This window comes from Sinohyriopsis cumingii, unplaced genomic scaffold, assembly GCF_028554795.1.
Source record: "Sinohyriopsis cumingii isolate HCF-2022 unplaced genomic scaffold, ASM2855479v2 utg000622l, whole genome shotgun sequence".
In the NCBI taxonomy this organism is placed as follows: Eukaryota; Metazoa; Mollusca; class Bivalvia; order Unionida; family Unionidae; genus Sinohyriopsis; species Sinohyriopsis cumingii.
Genome location: NW_028315918.1, coordinates 3352750 through 3370447, shown reverse-complemented (window position 1 = coordinate 3370447; position 17698 = coordinate 3352750).

Genomic DNA, 17698 nt, shown 5'->3' with positions numbered 1-17698 from the left:
CTGTTCTTTCCCTTCTTCAGTTTCAATATGTGTATGAATCGGCATTACATGTCAACTACCCAGATGAGCAATATCAGACCCACTTGGGTCTCAATTATTTAATATTTATTTATTTTATCTCGTCTTTTTTTTTTCCTCTGGAAAAGGACCCCAAATTTTCTTAGGTGTCAACCCCACCCACATGGGTCTGTTTGTTTATTTGAGGTTCACATTGTTTGATTTTATAAATGAAACATCATACATGAAAAAGGGCCTTGTGATTATCTGTGGTCAGTTGGAAGAGTTGAGTTCTTTTTACTTAAGCATGATTTTTCAAAGAAAGATATCCCATAAATGGTGAACAGTGCCACACTACAGAAATTTATAAATAATTCCTTCTAAAATAGTTTGAAACATCACAAAACTGTATTTTAATTTTAGCCTTGCATCCTGATGCAGCAGTCCCATAGTAATCACATGCACTATCCATTTCTTGCAACAGTATCGCTCTGCATCCCTTTCACATAATTGGGTCCAGTAAGGTAGGTGAATTGTCTATTACATATAGATATGCCTTTTAACATAAACATCTATCTTTCCCAATTTTTATGTTTTGTGTACACTATTTAATATATGTCACCATTAGAGTTTTGGCAATCAAATATTAATTTAAAAAAACTTGAGAAAATGTGTTAGATACAAAAAATTTGAAGCCAGCTAGGATTTGTATTGTGTATTGCCTTTTCAAAGATAACATCGTAAGCTACTTGCAGCATGTGCACCAGCTGGTCAGAGAATACTTGGCCTGCAGTTCTGTGAAAAAAAAGCAACAACAACAACAACAAATATAGAATGGTGGAAAATCAAAGACGAAAAATAATGATGTCTTGAGCATTCATCCTAATGCAGTCTTTGACAAGCCTGGTGGGGGATCCCACTGACCCACCCTGCCCCACCTCGAAAATACGACCATCATTACTAGTGGCTACAGTTACATCAGGAGAAATGGATGGAACTGACTTCTCAACCATCTATGCTATCTTTGGAGTTGAGGTGTATAGCTTGGAAAAGCAAGCGATGACAGAACTGATTAGTTTGGGCCAATTTCTCACAGTCTTTCAGTCTGTTTCTGTTTCAGTCGAGAATTTTGACACCAATTCTTTTCAGCCCAGTGGACGTAATTCCCCAGGCATATCTGAGCATGGCTTTCTGACCTGTGAGTCCAGGGGAATGAGGTTTATATATGACTTGTTTGATCTGTGCTGTATAGCATCACCTCATTTTCATGCCATCCGTTTCTAGATCTATACCGTTCAGTGACCTTATGACTTCTGGTGCATATTGTCCTATCCCTTGTCAAGTAGAACCATGAGATGTTGGCATTGCCGGGAATCTTCGTTACAGACCCGCCTGTCCACCTAACATTAACCACGCGCCAGTAGTATAGCCGTCTATGTTGTCGTCCATATTTTCTGACACCCGTATTGACGGATTTTATTTTGACAAGCCGTACGTAAAGATTCGACGAATGTATTCTGTAGATACGCCTTGGCATTTACTCATGGCTTACCCTCTTGGACGGTACTCTGACAGTATAACAGACGACGGCCACACGTCGTCTATGCCTTTGAGCATGTATTATCCAGATCTTGATCTAGATCAGGACGACCTGCACACTAAGTATGGGGATAATCCTGATGTTTCATACTCACTCAGATCCCGCTATGGAGATAGCTGGTTATAGCTTTAAGGCCGCATTAGAGTAAATGTATCGGTTGCTGCCGACTTTAGAATGTCCGCCACCCCAAAACACCCCTCTTCTGCACCGGCCTACAGGGTGAAGGCCTCAATCGATCTTGAGGGTGAGAAAGTCGGCCCTTCTTTTCGTCTTCTCTTGCAGACTGCGAAAATCACGAAAAATGCCGAGCTATTATCTGCCAAGTTCAGCGATCCAGACAATTTTAAAGCCTTTTTTTTCGCCTGAGAGTCAGCTACTAGCGTCCTTTGCTCCTCGCGGGTATAAGACCCATTTTACGCCTTTTCTATAGATACATCTGCACTGGCCAGAATCTATGCTGCCGACAGTCTCAGTTCTCATGTTTACTATGGGGTGGATAGGGCATCTTTCATGCTTCGAGTTCGTTCTGAATATAGTAGCCACATTTTCATTGTTGAATTTGGCATCTCTGATGATCTTCAGGTTTGAGGGGAAGTCTCGCAATGACCACGCCTAGGAGTCTTCGGCTAGGGTGGCTAAGGTAACTAACAAGGCGAACCACATTTCGATCGCGAATGCTTTGAATGATTCCATCAAACATGAACTTGTGCGATGAGACGCATGCTTACGCTCTACCTCGCTCAAGTCACCATGCCCTGATCTTGCATACCATTTCAAGCACATTAGATACAAGTAGCATAGAGGTATGGGAACATTCTCTCAATTTTTCATGTTGCAAATGCAGACAACTTCACCTTACACCTGTCACTCACTCAAAAGTACATAACATCCGTTGAGCACTGTCATGACTTTTGCTCTTAAAATAGCGTTGGAACAATATTCCATATTGGTCGGATTAGCTTCAGTATTCGTTTTGACAACTCTTCCCCATTTTATCCTCTCCATTCATTACGAACGTACCCTCCCCATCCATCCTTCCTCACAGAAATTCCTTCGTTTGGCATACAGAGGGAATTGTTATAAGTTTGTCACTCTCCCTTTCGACTGACACCTATGTCCTTAAACCTTTATGAAACTAATCAACTGTGTCATATCCCTCATCTACTTCCACAGTAACGTACCTGGACGACATCCTCCAGAAATATATGGTAAGTTCAATTCTAGTCAGGGAAAGAACGATTCCATATCCTTTTTAAATCCTCGCGGTTTTCTGATCAATTGGGAAAAGTCCGATCTTTGTCCATCCCAGTAGTTAGTCTATTTGGGTATGGGATTTCTTACCCTCCTCAACTTTGTACATCTTTCTCACCATTGGGTGATCCGGATCTTTGAGCTCGCAGAGACCATTTCCATCAAGAAAAGGATCACAACCATGGAGTTGCCGCAACTCCGATTGTTCAACGCTTCAGCAGATTTCACCAATCTTGTTCGCCTTTTCAATGCTGCTCAATTACAGGATCAGTGTAACGAGCCAGATAGGATCTTTATTGGATCAATGTCTCAACTAAGTTTGTCTCATGACAGGAATATCTCTGGAACAACCCCAGCCGGACGTGGCATGTGCGTACGAATGCAAGTACCCGTGGATGGGAAGCCCATCTGTTTCTGGGCTTCGACACTGTCAGTAGCCATTGGAATTAAGAAGACTCAGGTCATTAATCAGTCTATTGGATATGAAACTGTCAGCAAGACCTCTCATTTTTGGAGAGACCGTCTTCAAGGCAAGGTCGTGATCAAGTCTGACAACTCTGTGTTAGTGACGTACCTCCTCCAACAATGCCGTACCAAATCACCCCAACTCCCATGTGGGGTTGATGTTCGTCGTTGGTGTTCAAATCTAAACATAGACATCCAAATCAGATGTGTTCCAGGCAGACTCGACGTCTTGGCCTATTCTCTGTCTGGGAAGAGTCAGATTCTCCATCCAGAATGGTCCATGCACCCATCCGTCTTCCATCAGATTCTAACGGGCGTCTGATGATCGACCCTTTTACGACCAGGTGGAATCAGGGACTGCCCACCTTCGTCTCTTCAGTACCTAACCCGACGCTTGAACGGTCGATGTCCTATCAGTTGGGAGTGTTTCTGGTCTTTTGCCTACACACCAACTGCCTTAGTTCCACTATTATAGAGAAAATGGGAGGGCAGAAGCGCAAAATGATTATGATTATCCCTCTTTGCATGGATAAATCTTGAATCAAGGATCTCCTAGATCTATCGATAAATCTACCCAGGAAGATCCTGGCCAGGTCGAATGTTCTCCATCCTTGCCAATACAGACGCATCTTTCATGCCTGATCTTTTCGGGAGAGTCCTGCAGCATAAATAAATTAACCCTTCGATCGTGGAAAGAATTGCACATACAAGAACGCCATCTGCTCTAAAGGTTTGTTACCAACTTTGATTTGCATAGGCCTAAATCACTCGCACTGTTTTACAAATTGAATCTTTTCCTTATATCTGACCTGTTTCCTGATAGCGTTAGCTTCGGCATGCAGGATCAATGAGTTACATTCCCTCACCTTTGACCGAGCTTGTCTTCAGTTTTGATGAAATGGCTCGGCTGTCCTTATGACGTAACCCGGTCTCGTCGCCACGAACAGGTTGCCGTCAGTGGGCGATCAAAAAGTTATTGTACGACTTCTCTCCTGTATTCATAGATCTCGAGAGGCGTTTAGAAGGATCCGGTACGTGCTTTCAATATTTATCTGTATCGAACTGAGCCAATTCGTGGAGCTCAAAAGCGTCTCTTTATTCCATTTCAACCTAGGATAACACTGGACAACAAATTTTTACAAAAGTCATGTTACTGAAATAAAATTAGTCAATTCTTATCAATTTTTATGTGCTGAACACGAATATGACAGTCAAATTGCAAAATTGGCTCTAGTTTTTTTGTAATCTGCAAGAAATTAATGTTTACATAACGAAATGCATTCCAATAGTAAAAGGTCAACTGTAATAGCCTACCTATAAAAAATCAAGTCATTGACTACATCTTAGATTTCTTCGCCTGTCTCTTGTACAGCTGTTCGGGAGCATCTCTGAGGAGTGTCCAGCAGTAGTCAGCCAGCATTGTAGTGGACCATTTTCCCTGGTATCTTTGTTCCATTGTTGCGATATCTTGATGAAAACGTTCGCCGTGTTCATCACTAACAATACCACAGTTGCTAGGAAAGAAATCCAAATGGGAATGAAGGAAGTGAATCTTTAGAGACATATTGCAGCCAAGTTTCTTATACTTCATCAACATGTCTTCTACTAGTTCCTTATAGTTTTCTGCCCTAACATTTCCGAGGAAGTTTGTAGAAACTAGGCGAAAAGCATTCCATGCTTGTTTCGCGTCACCTTCCAGCAAGTTGTTGAACCGGTCATCTTTGAAAAGCTCTCGAATCTGAGGACCCACAAAAACTCCCTCTTTAATCTTTGCTTCGCTGAGTCGAGGGAATTTTTCATGCAGGTATCGGAATGCTGGCAAAGTCCGGTCAATGGCTTTCACGAAGTTCTTCATCAAACCTAGTTTGATGTGAAGGGGTGGTAGCAAGATTTTCTGAGCCTCAACCAGAGCTGGGTGTTGGATATTCTTCTCTCCAATGGCTACATTCTGCCTGTGAGTCCATTCCTTCCTCATGTAGTGCATTTCCCTTGCTCGGCTATCCCACTCGCATAAGAAACACATGTATTTTGTATATCCTTGCTGCAGTCCCATTAAAAGGGCAACTACCTTCAAATCACCACAGAGGTGCCAGCTGTACTTGCTATACTCAATGGAATTCAGTAGCTGCCTTAAGTTATCGTATGTCTCTTTCATGTGGACAGCATACGCTACTGGAATAGATGGAAGAATGTTTCCATTGTGCAAAAGCACAGCCTTGAGACTCAGTTTCGAAGAGTCCACAAATAGTCTCCATTCTTGTGGGTCATGAGTGATTTTTAAAGCATTCATGAGGCCCTCAATATCGGAACAGAATATCAGATTACTTTCCTTTCTGAAGAAAGGCTCCAATTGCTGGTGGCGCTTTCGATATGCAGTAATTGTGACATCTTCTTCTAGAAGATTCCATTGTTGGAGTCTTGATCCTAGCAATTCTGCCTTGTTCTTTGATAAGTCCAAATCACGAATCAGGTCATTTAGTTCTTCCTGTGTTATTCTGTGTGGGGTTGATGATGCACCACAGTGAAAATCTGGATCACTGCATGCTGATGGACCAGGAGAAGAACAGGTCGACTCACCTTTGTCTTCGTCAGATGAATCAAGAGAATATTCTGCTGGAGGTTCTGGAAAAGGAAGTCCCTCACCATGTGGAACTGGTCTCAATGCAGACGGAATGTTTGGGTAGACTATTCTCGACTTCTTTCGCTTCGTTATTCCGCCGGAAAGAGGAGGAACCAAGCAGAAGTAACAGTCATTTAGGTGGTTGCTTGGCTCTCTCCACACCATTGGGACTGCAAACGGCATTGATGACCTTTTGCAATTCAACCACTGTGAAAGCTGTGTTGTACATGTAGCACAGCATATATGCGGAGCCCAAGGCTTGTCTTGGTCACCAACCTTGCATCCGAAGTAAAGATGATATGCCTTCTTCACTTGAGAATTGATACTTTTCTTCTGGTTGGCAAATGTCACTTCCCCACAAATATAGCAAAAATTGTCCGCGGTATTAACACACTTTCGAGGCATTACTGTTCTTTATTGTACGTAAATGGATAAAATAATAAGTTTTATGTAACAGTAGCTTGAACTGTCTCGCACAACGTCTAAAATATTTTAAATGCTGAACCTATCTGATTGGGCTTTATATAGTACACTGCTTACGTCAGCTTCAGCAGCCGCCTGGCATTAGTATAATAGGCCTACACATGTATAGTACACTGCTGACGTCAACTTACTTCAGCAGCCGCATGGCATTAGTATTGCATTGCATCAGAAAATGATGCAATCAACTGTGGATGATGTGAGCATGATGGTATTATGCAATGTTACATCATTATTCCGGATGTTGCTGCAGTCCTACTGGAGAAATTTACACAGTGAAACATAGAAAATGAGGTATATGAATATCTTCAAAACGAGAGCCAATACAAATTTTTCACGGTTATATTCGTGTTCGGCACACCAAAATACTACAGATTAGGGCCTTTTCAAGTCAGTAATGATTTCACTGTTGACCAGTGTAAAGGATATAATCCTCAAGCCCTCTCATCGTGCCTGAAGTTGGTAATATGCATGGCGTACTCTTACATTTCACCAGAATAGAGGCCCCTCATGAAATCTTTGCTAATGAGATCAGATCAGTCTCTGAGAGCCTTGCCTTTGGCAGTAATGTTTTTATCAGAGATATTGTCGTAGGCGTGTCCTAACACGCAGGGTCGACCTTGTTGAGTTTTTATCTACGAGATTTAGCTCCACTGCGACACACTCTGATCTGGTAGGCAGTTTCAGTCGCACAGTCTGTTACCATACTTAATTTAAAGCAGTACAACCTCCTGAGAGGATCTCTACGCAGCTTTCCCTGGGTTTTGCCCATACATTTTATTTGGTAAGAACATTTTAAACTTCTTCCCAGACGCAAACCGCGATGCCAGGAGAGTAGGTTATCCTTCATGTGGGGAATCCAGTCTTCTTCGATTCTGTTACCTATTTTTCTAACGGTTATCAGGGTACGTACTGGAAGGAGAAAGCGAATTTGTCATTAAATTATGTTTCTCCTAGAATAAGTACCGAATCACATTACTTTAATACCCTTCCATCCTCCCTCAATGCTAGAATCCAGTTCACGATATTACGCTCATCTGAAAGCTAACGTCACCTGGAGGTGCCAAGGAGAGGTAATGGGCAAGACAGGAAAGTGAGATTTTCTTCTTTTGGGAGTGCCAGGTTCGTGTCTTATGTAAAAAAATTTTTTAGAGGAATATATTACATAGAAATATGAGCTTTGTCAAAATGATTGGTCCAGGAGTGTAATACTATTGTGCATAGAGCGGCTCTAGACCTTACTTACCAGTATCACCAGGCAGAAAGACGTACCTGATATGATTTATGACTCACGCCTGTGCACACGTAGCACTGTAGATTCTATGGGTTAAATTAGTTATTTTTTCTGGTTATGTAAAGACAGAGAAAAATATATGAAAACTGGTTCCATGCAATAAAGTTATTAAAATAGTAAGCTATAAATTTTAATTCTACTTTGAATAAACTGCACTCTTGTTTCATGCCACAGAGTAGGATTTATTGTGCGCTAATTACGAATTATACACTTTTCATCCACACATCTGCACTGTCTTTATTATGTCTTCAAAAGTGCATGCATAGTAATATCCTTTTATTGTCTATCCGTCTATCAATCTGTCTGTCTGTACGTCAACACTTTTTGTAACCAGCATAGCCCTGCAACCCTTATGCATAATTGCATGCGATTTGGTATGTGAATAGTCCATCATGTTTAAATGTGTTTTTAAGAGCTTCGTCATTCCGGTCTTAACATTGTCTCACAGACATATATGCCTCGTATCCATTTAGTCTCTTTTGAAATAGTTACGGCCCTTGACTTCTAATGCTACTGATTTTGTTTTTTTTCAAAAGAGCGCAACAATTTGTTGGATTTCAACTTGATTTTTAATGTGGATTCATATTGTTGAGGCCATTGGTTGATCAGTTTGATTACCAGCATTCTGGCACTTAATTTACAAGAGTTATGACCCGTGATTAACTATCCCCCTGACATTGGTTTCCACAGCATAATTTCACTAATCTATGTTGAATTTCAACCAAGTTTGTCATGCATATTTATTCTGCTGAGACCATCACTGAGCTTAATTTTTTTGTTTAAATGTACTTCATCAAAAGAGATACCGTTCCGTTGGCCTAGTGGTTGGAGCGTCCGCCTCGGATGCGGGAGGTCGTGGGTTCGATCTCCGGCAGAGTCATACCAAAGACGTATAAAAATGGCACTGCGTTCAGCATTAAGAGGTTTGTGTCAGCCTGGTCGGCCTGGTGTTAGGGTGGGACATCATGCTACATGTCTGCGGCATGATGCCCCAGTGCTAGACATCACTATAAACTGCCACATTGCAGACATCGTAGCGATATGACTGAAACACTGTTAAAGCTACGTTAACATTCCAAATCACAGCAACAGTCACATCATCAGAGCAGGTGTGACCACTGATTGCACATTCTTATAACTTTCATTCAGCAATTAAAATTTACCAATAAAAATTGCCTTTCAGCTAAAGTTATTATGCACCTAGACATCAACGAGACCATTAGTGAGTCGGATTTCCAACATTTCACCATCATTTAGAAGAGTTATTGCCCCTGAATGCCCATTTTCCCAAATTGGTTTTCCAACAGAAGTTCTGTTTAATCCCCTGACAAACAAATTATAGCATGCACATTAATCTGCATATTGCAATGCACCTATGCTGTGTCCTTTTTGGTGCAACCATTAGCTCCAGTAATGTATTTGATTTAGTTTGATTGCACATAGTTATCTAATGATTTCTTAATGAACTTGTATGGATCCTGTGAATCGGATGACCCCATACATCCATACTATTCATACGCAGGAACACATCATATATATATTCGGAAGGAGTATAGAGAAAGGAGAAAAGAGTATCTTGATTTTTGGACATGTTTGAGGTAGAATATATTGTACATGTATGTAGTTGTTGTGAAGGAGGATGCAATATGAATTAAATAGAACAGGAAAGCCATAGTTCAAGGATAAACACCGTGGTTACATGAAAACATCTACATGTTTCAGATCACTATCGGATCCAATTTACTGATATTCAGATAGATTGAGTGAAGTACCTGTTGAATTTAGTTTTCGAGGGGAGCAACACTATTTCGTTCCAATGATCAGTTGCAAAGTTTCAATAGGACATAGCCAAGCTTAATCCATCACAATGTTTTCTATGTTCATTGTTGTTGTTTTTTAAAAAAAGAAAATGTGAGTATTAAATTGGACCTGTCCACTTTTCAGTCCTTCTGTCTTTCCATCGTTCGTTCTGTCTTCCACTTTCAGTCCTTCCATCTTTCCATCGTTCGTTCTGTTTTGCAATTCCAATTTCATTTACACGCAAGTAACTCTCTTGATTATTATTGTATTCTGTTCAACCAAATGGACTTGATAATGAAGAGACATTATGCCAGTTTTTGTCATCGCCTTAAGTAGTTTTGCATTTCATCCATGTTTTGCATGCAGCTTGCTGTTAATGAGACCTAGCCGAGTTTGAATGTAAAATTTGTACTTCATTGTTTAGTGCAGTTATGGCCCTTGCTTGTCAGATCAGCCCTCTTTTTCTGCACAGTAACTTTCTTCGTTATTATTGTGGAATTTCAACCGAATTTTTTTTTTTATACAGCGTGATACGAATGAGGCCTTGGCAGAGGTTGATTGTCATCTTCTTATGTCATTGTTCAATGGAGTTAATGCCCCTTATTGTCAGACTTGCTAATTCATTTCCGCACTATTACTCTCTTAATAATCAATGCATTTCAACCAAATTAGTATGCATGGTGATAGCGACGAAACATTGGTTGTGTTCGAAAATCAGCATTCTTGGTCATCATTGCGCTGAGTTACTGCCCCTGACTATCAGACACAACCACCTTCGTTTTTACACAATAACTTTCAATCAAATTGTCAGCAACTTGATACTGACGAAACTTAAGATCAATTTGTTTGTCAGGTTTCAACTCCATCGTTTGGCCGAGTTTTAGATCCTGAATGTAAGACCTACCAATTTTCATTTATACATAAAAAGTACTAAAAGATTTTATTTCAACCGAATTGGGTGCAGAAATTGATACTGATTCGAAATTGTATAGGTTTGATTGTCAGCATTTTATGTTATTTAGTATATTTATATCCCAAGGTAGAGGAACCAGTTGGTTTAATTTCTTCACAATGAATCTCTTAATTGTTGCTTGATTTCAACCAAATTTGTGATGTAGCTTGGTATTGATGAAAATGCGGCTAATTGTGATTGTCAGCATTCTATGTTATTTAGCAGAGTTACCACCCCTGATTGGCAGACCGCCCACTTCCATTTCTGCACCATCATCCCCTTTCTTATTGTCGGATTTCATAACACTTAAGTAGACAGCTTGATATCGATGAGACCTCATGCTGAGTTTCATCGTCGGTGTTGCAAAGTTAGATTTTTAGCAAGCTTCGTCGTCATTTAGCAGAGTCATGACCGCTAATTGTCAGACTTCCACATTTTCCTCTCCATCTAGCCATATGTCTTCTCAAAACTACACTCCCCTACATCCAACGAAACATAAGGACATCAATGCCTGGAACTGGCTTGATTTTATTTAAGGCTTTCTTTTTGTTTACTTCCTTACCTTATATGCCGTTTAATTAGCTATAAAACATAAGTAAAGTAGGTAAACACTATTTAAAAGACTGAAAAACATTCCAACCCAATTTTTTCAGTTTAGGTTTCTTATTTCGTAGGTGTTAATCTAAAATTTTAAAATAAAATGTCGTACAGGAGATAACATGTGCTTGTTTTCCAATATTAGATTTGCGTGTTACTTTGCTTGGTCTCTTACATCACACTGGTTAATATTAAAGTAGCGGTAATGAAAAATTCAGTCGCAACGTTTATGCGAGTCCTTCAGATCATAACTCGAATGTATACAGCCATGCAAACAATCCGGCTATTAACGATTACTCTAGAACTCATCCATGTATCGAACTATTTTTTTAAAAAAATTCGTATTATCTCTATCAATCTTACACTCAGTCTGACCGTAGAAACGGCCGAGTAGTCCGAATAGATTGGGGTTTCTTTGTCTGAAGAGAAATTTCAGCGAACAAAATGTAGGAATTTTGTTTTAAGTAATGCTCTGACATACATCGGAGGCACATTTTTATCTCGCATAGAAAAATGGGCCGGAAGCGGAAACCACGGAAAGATCTGTTCATCGATTTTATTTAAATAAATGTAACAATACTTCTACTGTTGATAATCACACAGAGTGTCTGAAAGTTTCGTCGTGTGACTTTTAATCTCCATAATAATGTATACTACTTCGGGGATTTGATGTAAAACTCACGACAAGGGCACATCCATGCCGTTTAATTGGTCAGATTCACTAGAAGTTTCTTTTTTTATCGAATAATTTAGACCCGCGTGTGACCTATTTCCTTTTCACTATTTTCTAAATTCTTCAAATAGTTTTCATATATATATATATATATATATATATATATATATATATATATATATATATATATATATATATATATATATATTAATCATTATTTTATGATTGTGATTTCATTACAATGAAGACCATAAGAATCCAACTGTGCTCAGGTTTTATATGAAATATTTCTTTTTACTTGTCAATTATTTTATAATAAAGTAATCTTTTAAATGAACAACTCACTATAATATCATTCTATCGTGGATACTCCTAGTCACAGACGGAATGCATACGCGAAAGGAAATATTGCAAAAACTATCCGACAGGAAAATTGAAGTTCAGCTGGATCTAAGCTACCGGAAAACTAAATTCAACAGTTACTACACATCTTATACATTTTGAGAATGTATTAAAAGAAAATATCTTAGACTGGTATGACGAATGGAAAAACGGCGACCGCCTATATGGATATAGAACACAATTAATTTTACTATATGTTCTCTACATTTGTTTCTCAATACTGACCTTTCCGCTGTGTGACAATCACTACAAATCATATGTTAATCTAAACTAACTTCAAAGATGACTTCACGGTGAAGTTCTTGCCAAAGGTTAACATTTATTTTTTTTTTTTGAGAGGCTGGACTGTCAACAGAGCAGCATGTAAACAGAACACAGATTTTACTTCCGGATCATCACCAAGGCCTTATTACTCATTGTGCACTGTCGCCGAAATACACACGGAAAACCACAGCATGAACTCATATTCTCAAAAATAAACAATTACCTTTAAATCCCTACAAAACTGCATAAATATAACTCTTCTATCACCACCAAAATGAGAGAGGAAAAATTGTTCTAAAAATAGACTAGAACTACATTCGGGGTAGTGAACTGGAAGTACTAATTGTGACCTGATTCCATATGCCCCTGTTATTGGCTTTTCCTGTCATGATAAATAAAGATAGCCACGACATCATGCATAAGTAACTCGAGACTCTTCCTTTCGTCCATCTGTCGTTTTGTCTATCCATCTCTTTCATTATTTCGTCTATCCTTTGTTTGGTTTTAAATGAAATATTTTCTTTTGATTTTGGATAAATACAGCGATTTATCAACCCCCAGGCCCCGAGGAATATCGTTGTTGTTGGGTTTTGTAAATCCTTGAGTCGAGTGAAACATAAAGTTAATTATTGTTTTTCTTGTTGTTACTTTGAAGTGCATTAAGAAGTGCATTTTCTCAGAAAATCGCATGCCTTTGTTAATATCTCAGTTGCCTTTATTCAGATAATGAAGACGTATTGATTTTACAGTTCCAAATAATCGATTGTTCGTTCATAAAAGAAAGAACGTTATTTTCGTTTAGCCGGTTGGCCATCGACATGTATATGCATATACATTTGTTACAAACATTGATTGTGGCACGTTTAATACGTCATGAAAAACAAACCTGTCGTAAATACAAACATTCAATAAATACTAAAGATATATACTTAAGTATACATACCCACGTTCCCAAGGAAGTAGTAATATAACAATTTAATTTGCGACTTGTAAATTACTCCAGAATATGCTTCTTGAAGCACGTGCGAGTGCTTCAATACAGCGCTCTTCCGGGAGAAGACACAAACGTGTCGTCATTATATAAACAGTATTCAACCTGTTTTACTTAATAGTATCATAAACACATTAAACCTGAATTGTGACATAGTAGTGCATGCATTAAACAACGAAAATCAGAATGTAAATTTAGGTAGTATTCATCATATTATTAATTTCAATTAGTGCAATAATAATATAATTTCACAGTCTTCTAATCTTAGTAGTTTTAGTGGAAATGAGTAATTTGATAAATTTCAACATACTCGGACCTCTCCAAAACTTATAGTTTATTTTCTTCTCTCGTAGCTGGAAATAAAATTGGAATTCTAGAAGGAAAGAAAAAAAAAACAGTACTCATCTTCCAGCACGCTGCAATAGCTACAAATTCTTCAAATTAAGTGCTGCTGTCTTATTTAAATTATTCAGACAATTTCATCAAAATTTAATTGAATTCATTCGGAACACTATGCTTTTGGTCTTGTGAAAGAACATTTAGGATTATTAGGAATTTAATTCACAATACTGTACTTTCCTATTAAATTTTGACTTTGTAACTTACAAAATTAAATTATTTGCTTATTTTACTAAACTTGTTGGTTTCAATTCTTTTTGTTACCTATTTTAAGACCATAGAGTCATGTAAAAATGGTTTGAAAATGTTCATAATTTTTTAAATGTATTATTATTTTAGTTTTAGAACTTTGATTTGTTAGGTCTTCGGTGTTTAACAAAGATAAAGGTTTTATTGCAGGATCATGCCCCCTCTTTTTTTGTGTGTGTGTTGGGCGGGTGATAAATCTCCAGCGTATCATAATTCTTGCAGAGCTGATGCTTTGTATATACTACAGAAATTGGACCAAATGGTTGGATTGTACAAGAGGAAGTCTAAACTCTAGACGTTAAAAATCAGTGACTTACTGCATCACACACATAATAAAATGTCTTATACTCGTCTTGCTCGATTTTTCATTACATTTGGTTAAATACCGCTGTCAAGAATAACATTAAATATCATGGTGGGGAGGGGTATGTGCTTTTGCTTCAAAAACAAAATTCGATCTAGCTATTACTGATTCAATAAAACTGGAATCACGTCAGATTTAATCCAGTTCTCTCCAGCGACAGCCAATTTCAAAGATTTTCTCATTGTGTGAGTAAACGTAAGCTTGCTTTGTCATAGATCCATTATGCGGATGTTAACTTAAACCTGCTGCTCTACAACTGTATGAAAGTGTGAAATGTTAAGTTTAGTCGGTACACCTTTAAACTCTTCTGTCACTGACAGGATTATCCAACTGAGTTTTACATGTTTGAATCCGTGATCTCTCTAAACCCCATTGATAAGACGTTTACCTGTGTACTTTTGTGTACTAATTTTAGGCCAGAGATGAATGCATAATATTAATTTCTTTACTTGTTCAATCGTCGAAAATGTTAATTTTTCAGCCACTACAATGTCGATTTATATGCTATAAAACGCATCTGTCATTTGAATCAACATAATTATACGAAGAAAGGCTCGCATGTCAGCACATGTGAAGTTCCTTTCGTGTGAAAGTAAGAAACTCCAGATGTATACTTGGTTCGATGAATATGACAGCACAGACAAATAAACCCTGAACTTGATTAGTTCACGGCTACAGCACAACAACATTAACCACCGCGCAGTGTCGACATTGACAACAATATTTGCTTCAGAAAAAATGTAATCTAATTAAAAATGGTTTTCCGTAGATTCAGCTATTGTGATTAATAGTTATGGTAATAAAGTCAACCCTTTTTAGGTTCTTGGGTCAAAAAAATTAAATACCAGTTCTAACGTAATCTATATGGTAGTTGTAATCATGCTGATTTCTACTAATTCCTTTTGATTTGAAAATCTCGTAGGAGGAGATTTTTACAATGCTTTTGAAACCTTTGTTATAAAAACATTAATTAATTTGTTTTCCAAACTACGTTGCTGTGAGTGTTCCAAGACAACTTATTCAGTACAAAGTAAATACTTTCTGGTGTGTAATCATAATTGGACGATTTTTTCAAGGTCATCATGTGGGAGTGAAAGTTCGGAGCTGAATTAGCATATTCTACAATAGGTCTAACTAAAATAATTATTTCACATTTTGTTGGTAAGATCATAAATTACGTCGTAGCATGCATACATTGTTACTTTTCTTTGTGAAAATTAGTTAAGTATAAATGTTACATTTTAAATCACTAGTAGTTCTGACACCTAACATTTCTATTTGTTTGACATTGTCTAAAGCAGTTTCTTTCAGAGAATAGGTTATACTATTTTTATAAGGAACCTTTCTAGTCCTTTGCATTATTAAATGGTACAGGGTTGCATGCCCGATTTTTGTCTCACTGTCCAAGTTTATTAATATCATTCTTATGTTCTTTTTATGCCTTCATGAAGAAGGTTTGGCGGTAAATGATCCCGAATATGATTAAAGTATCCTCCGTAGTACCACAGGGCGCAGTACTTGGTCTTATGCTTTTCTCCTTGTACATCAGTGACATCACGATGGGAACTGATTCAGAAACTGGCCTCTGTGCAGATGACTGTGCATGCTGCAAATCAACTGGAACCACGCATATACTTGAATTCTACCTAACATAGAAAATTTACTTATAATTCCTTATTTAAATAATGTACTCGTTAACATTTAATGGAGAACATTATAAAACGCCTTTTTAAAGTTTACTATAAACTGTCCACTTAATCACCATATTCTAAATGTTTAACCCGATCTTCAGTAGCACAACATAATTGTTTTTCACAGCTGTGACATTTTCGAAAGCCATGTTGTTTATCAGATATTATAGAAAAAAATGTTTGAATTATTCATTACGTCCACGTAGAGAATATATTTAACGATTTTACCAAGAACACTAGTGAATCTAGACGATAATTACTGGTTATTGCGCTTCCACCATTTTTTAACTATGGGCATATATTTGCAAAGGACCAATTATTTGGAATTTTTACGGATATCCAAATAATGTTCAAAAAGGTGTGTAAGCACTTGTGCTAATTCTGAAGCCGATTCATTAAGACTGTTTGGGTGTACTCCTTTAGGACCGCACGTTTTAAAGGGTTTAAACCATTTAGCAATTTTGAACATCAAAACATTGTACTACTATGTTATTCATTTTATAGTACTTTTTGGAATATGTATGGTAACGTAACGTCATTGGTATGGGTGTTCAGTGTTTTAGCTTTCTCTCTGTCTGTCTGCTTATTTGGTATCCGTTTTATCAGTACCCTGATAATCTTTTTTTCTAGCTGTTGATATATTTCCAATAGGGTTTTAACTCTTAAGTAATCGTATTGTAGACATAGTTGTTTTACGAACTTTTTACATCTTTAAATTTTGTTCTTAGCTGTTTCCATTTTGTTCTTAATCTTTCCTGTTGTTAGATATGACCTGAGCATGACTTTTCTTACTTGTACGAACGAATTTTAGAAGCTTGTGATCAAAGGGCAACAATGACACATCTGATTTACTCAATTTTGATTGAACATTTTTATCAACTTTTGTAATTAGAAGAAGTTATAGAATTAACCTGCTGTCGTCTTTAATTTCACTGTTGTTTTCATGAATACTGAAATTATATATGAAATGAATATCCGAACGTTCGGATCGGAATGTGTTTTTGCAAATATTCGAATAGAAAGTAGGTATTTGAATATTCGTTTGTTTTCCCATCGAGGTTGGCAGAATCTTGTAGCTGAAACACATAATGCGAAATGTAAAACTATGCAACATTTAATTATTGATTAGGAGCAACTTAAAACCTGCTAAATCATCTAAAATTCAAACCACGACTCACAAGGTAATCATATTGTTAGAATTCTGAATGGTCACATTAATACCGACATTGCCATTTCTATTCATTTTACACTTGCATAGACAACGTTTTTAAAATGTTCACCTTTAAATTGCAGCGGACGAGAGTTTGCTGCAACAACAAAGCTTGCTTCTCTGTTTTTCTATGCATTTGTACAAAGCCGTTATCAGGATATATTTCAAAGTGTACCAATATATTTCACTTTTTAAAAAAAATGCATTTGTCATATTGAGGAAATTATTTATGTGAATCAGTCTCAATCCGTGAAACCAAATGGGATATTCCCAAATCTGTTTGAGACAGGGATTACTTCACCTTTCTTGTCTATTTCTTTTTGCAAAAAATTTAACTTTTCATTGAGAATCCCCCTTCCTTTTGTATAAAACTAAATGGTATACTCCCAAACCGTGCTG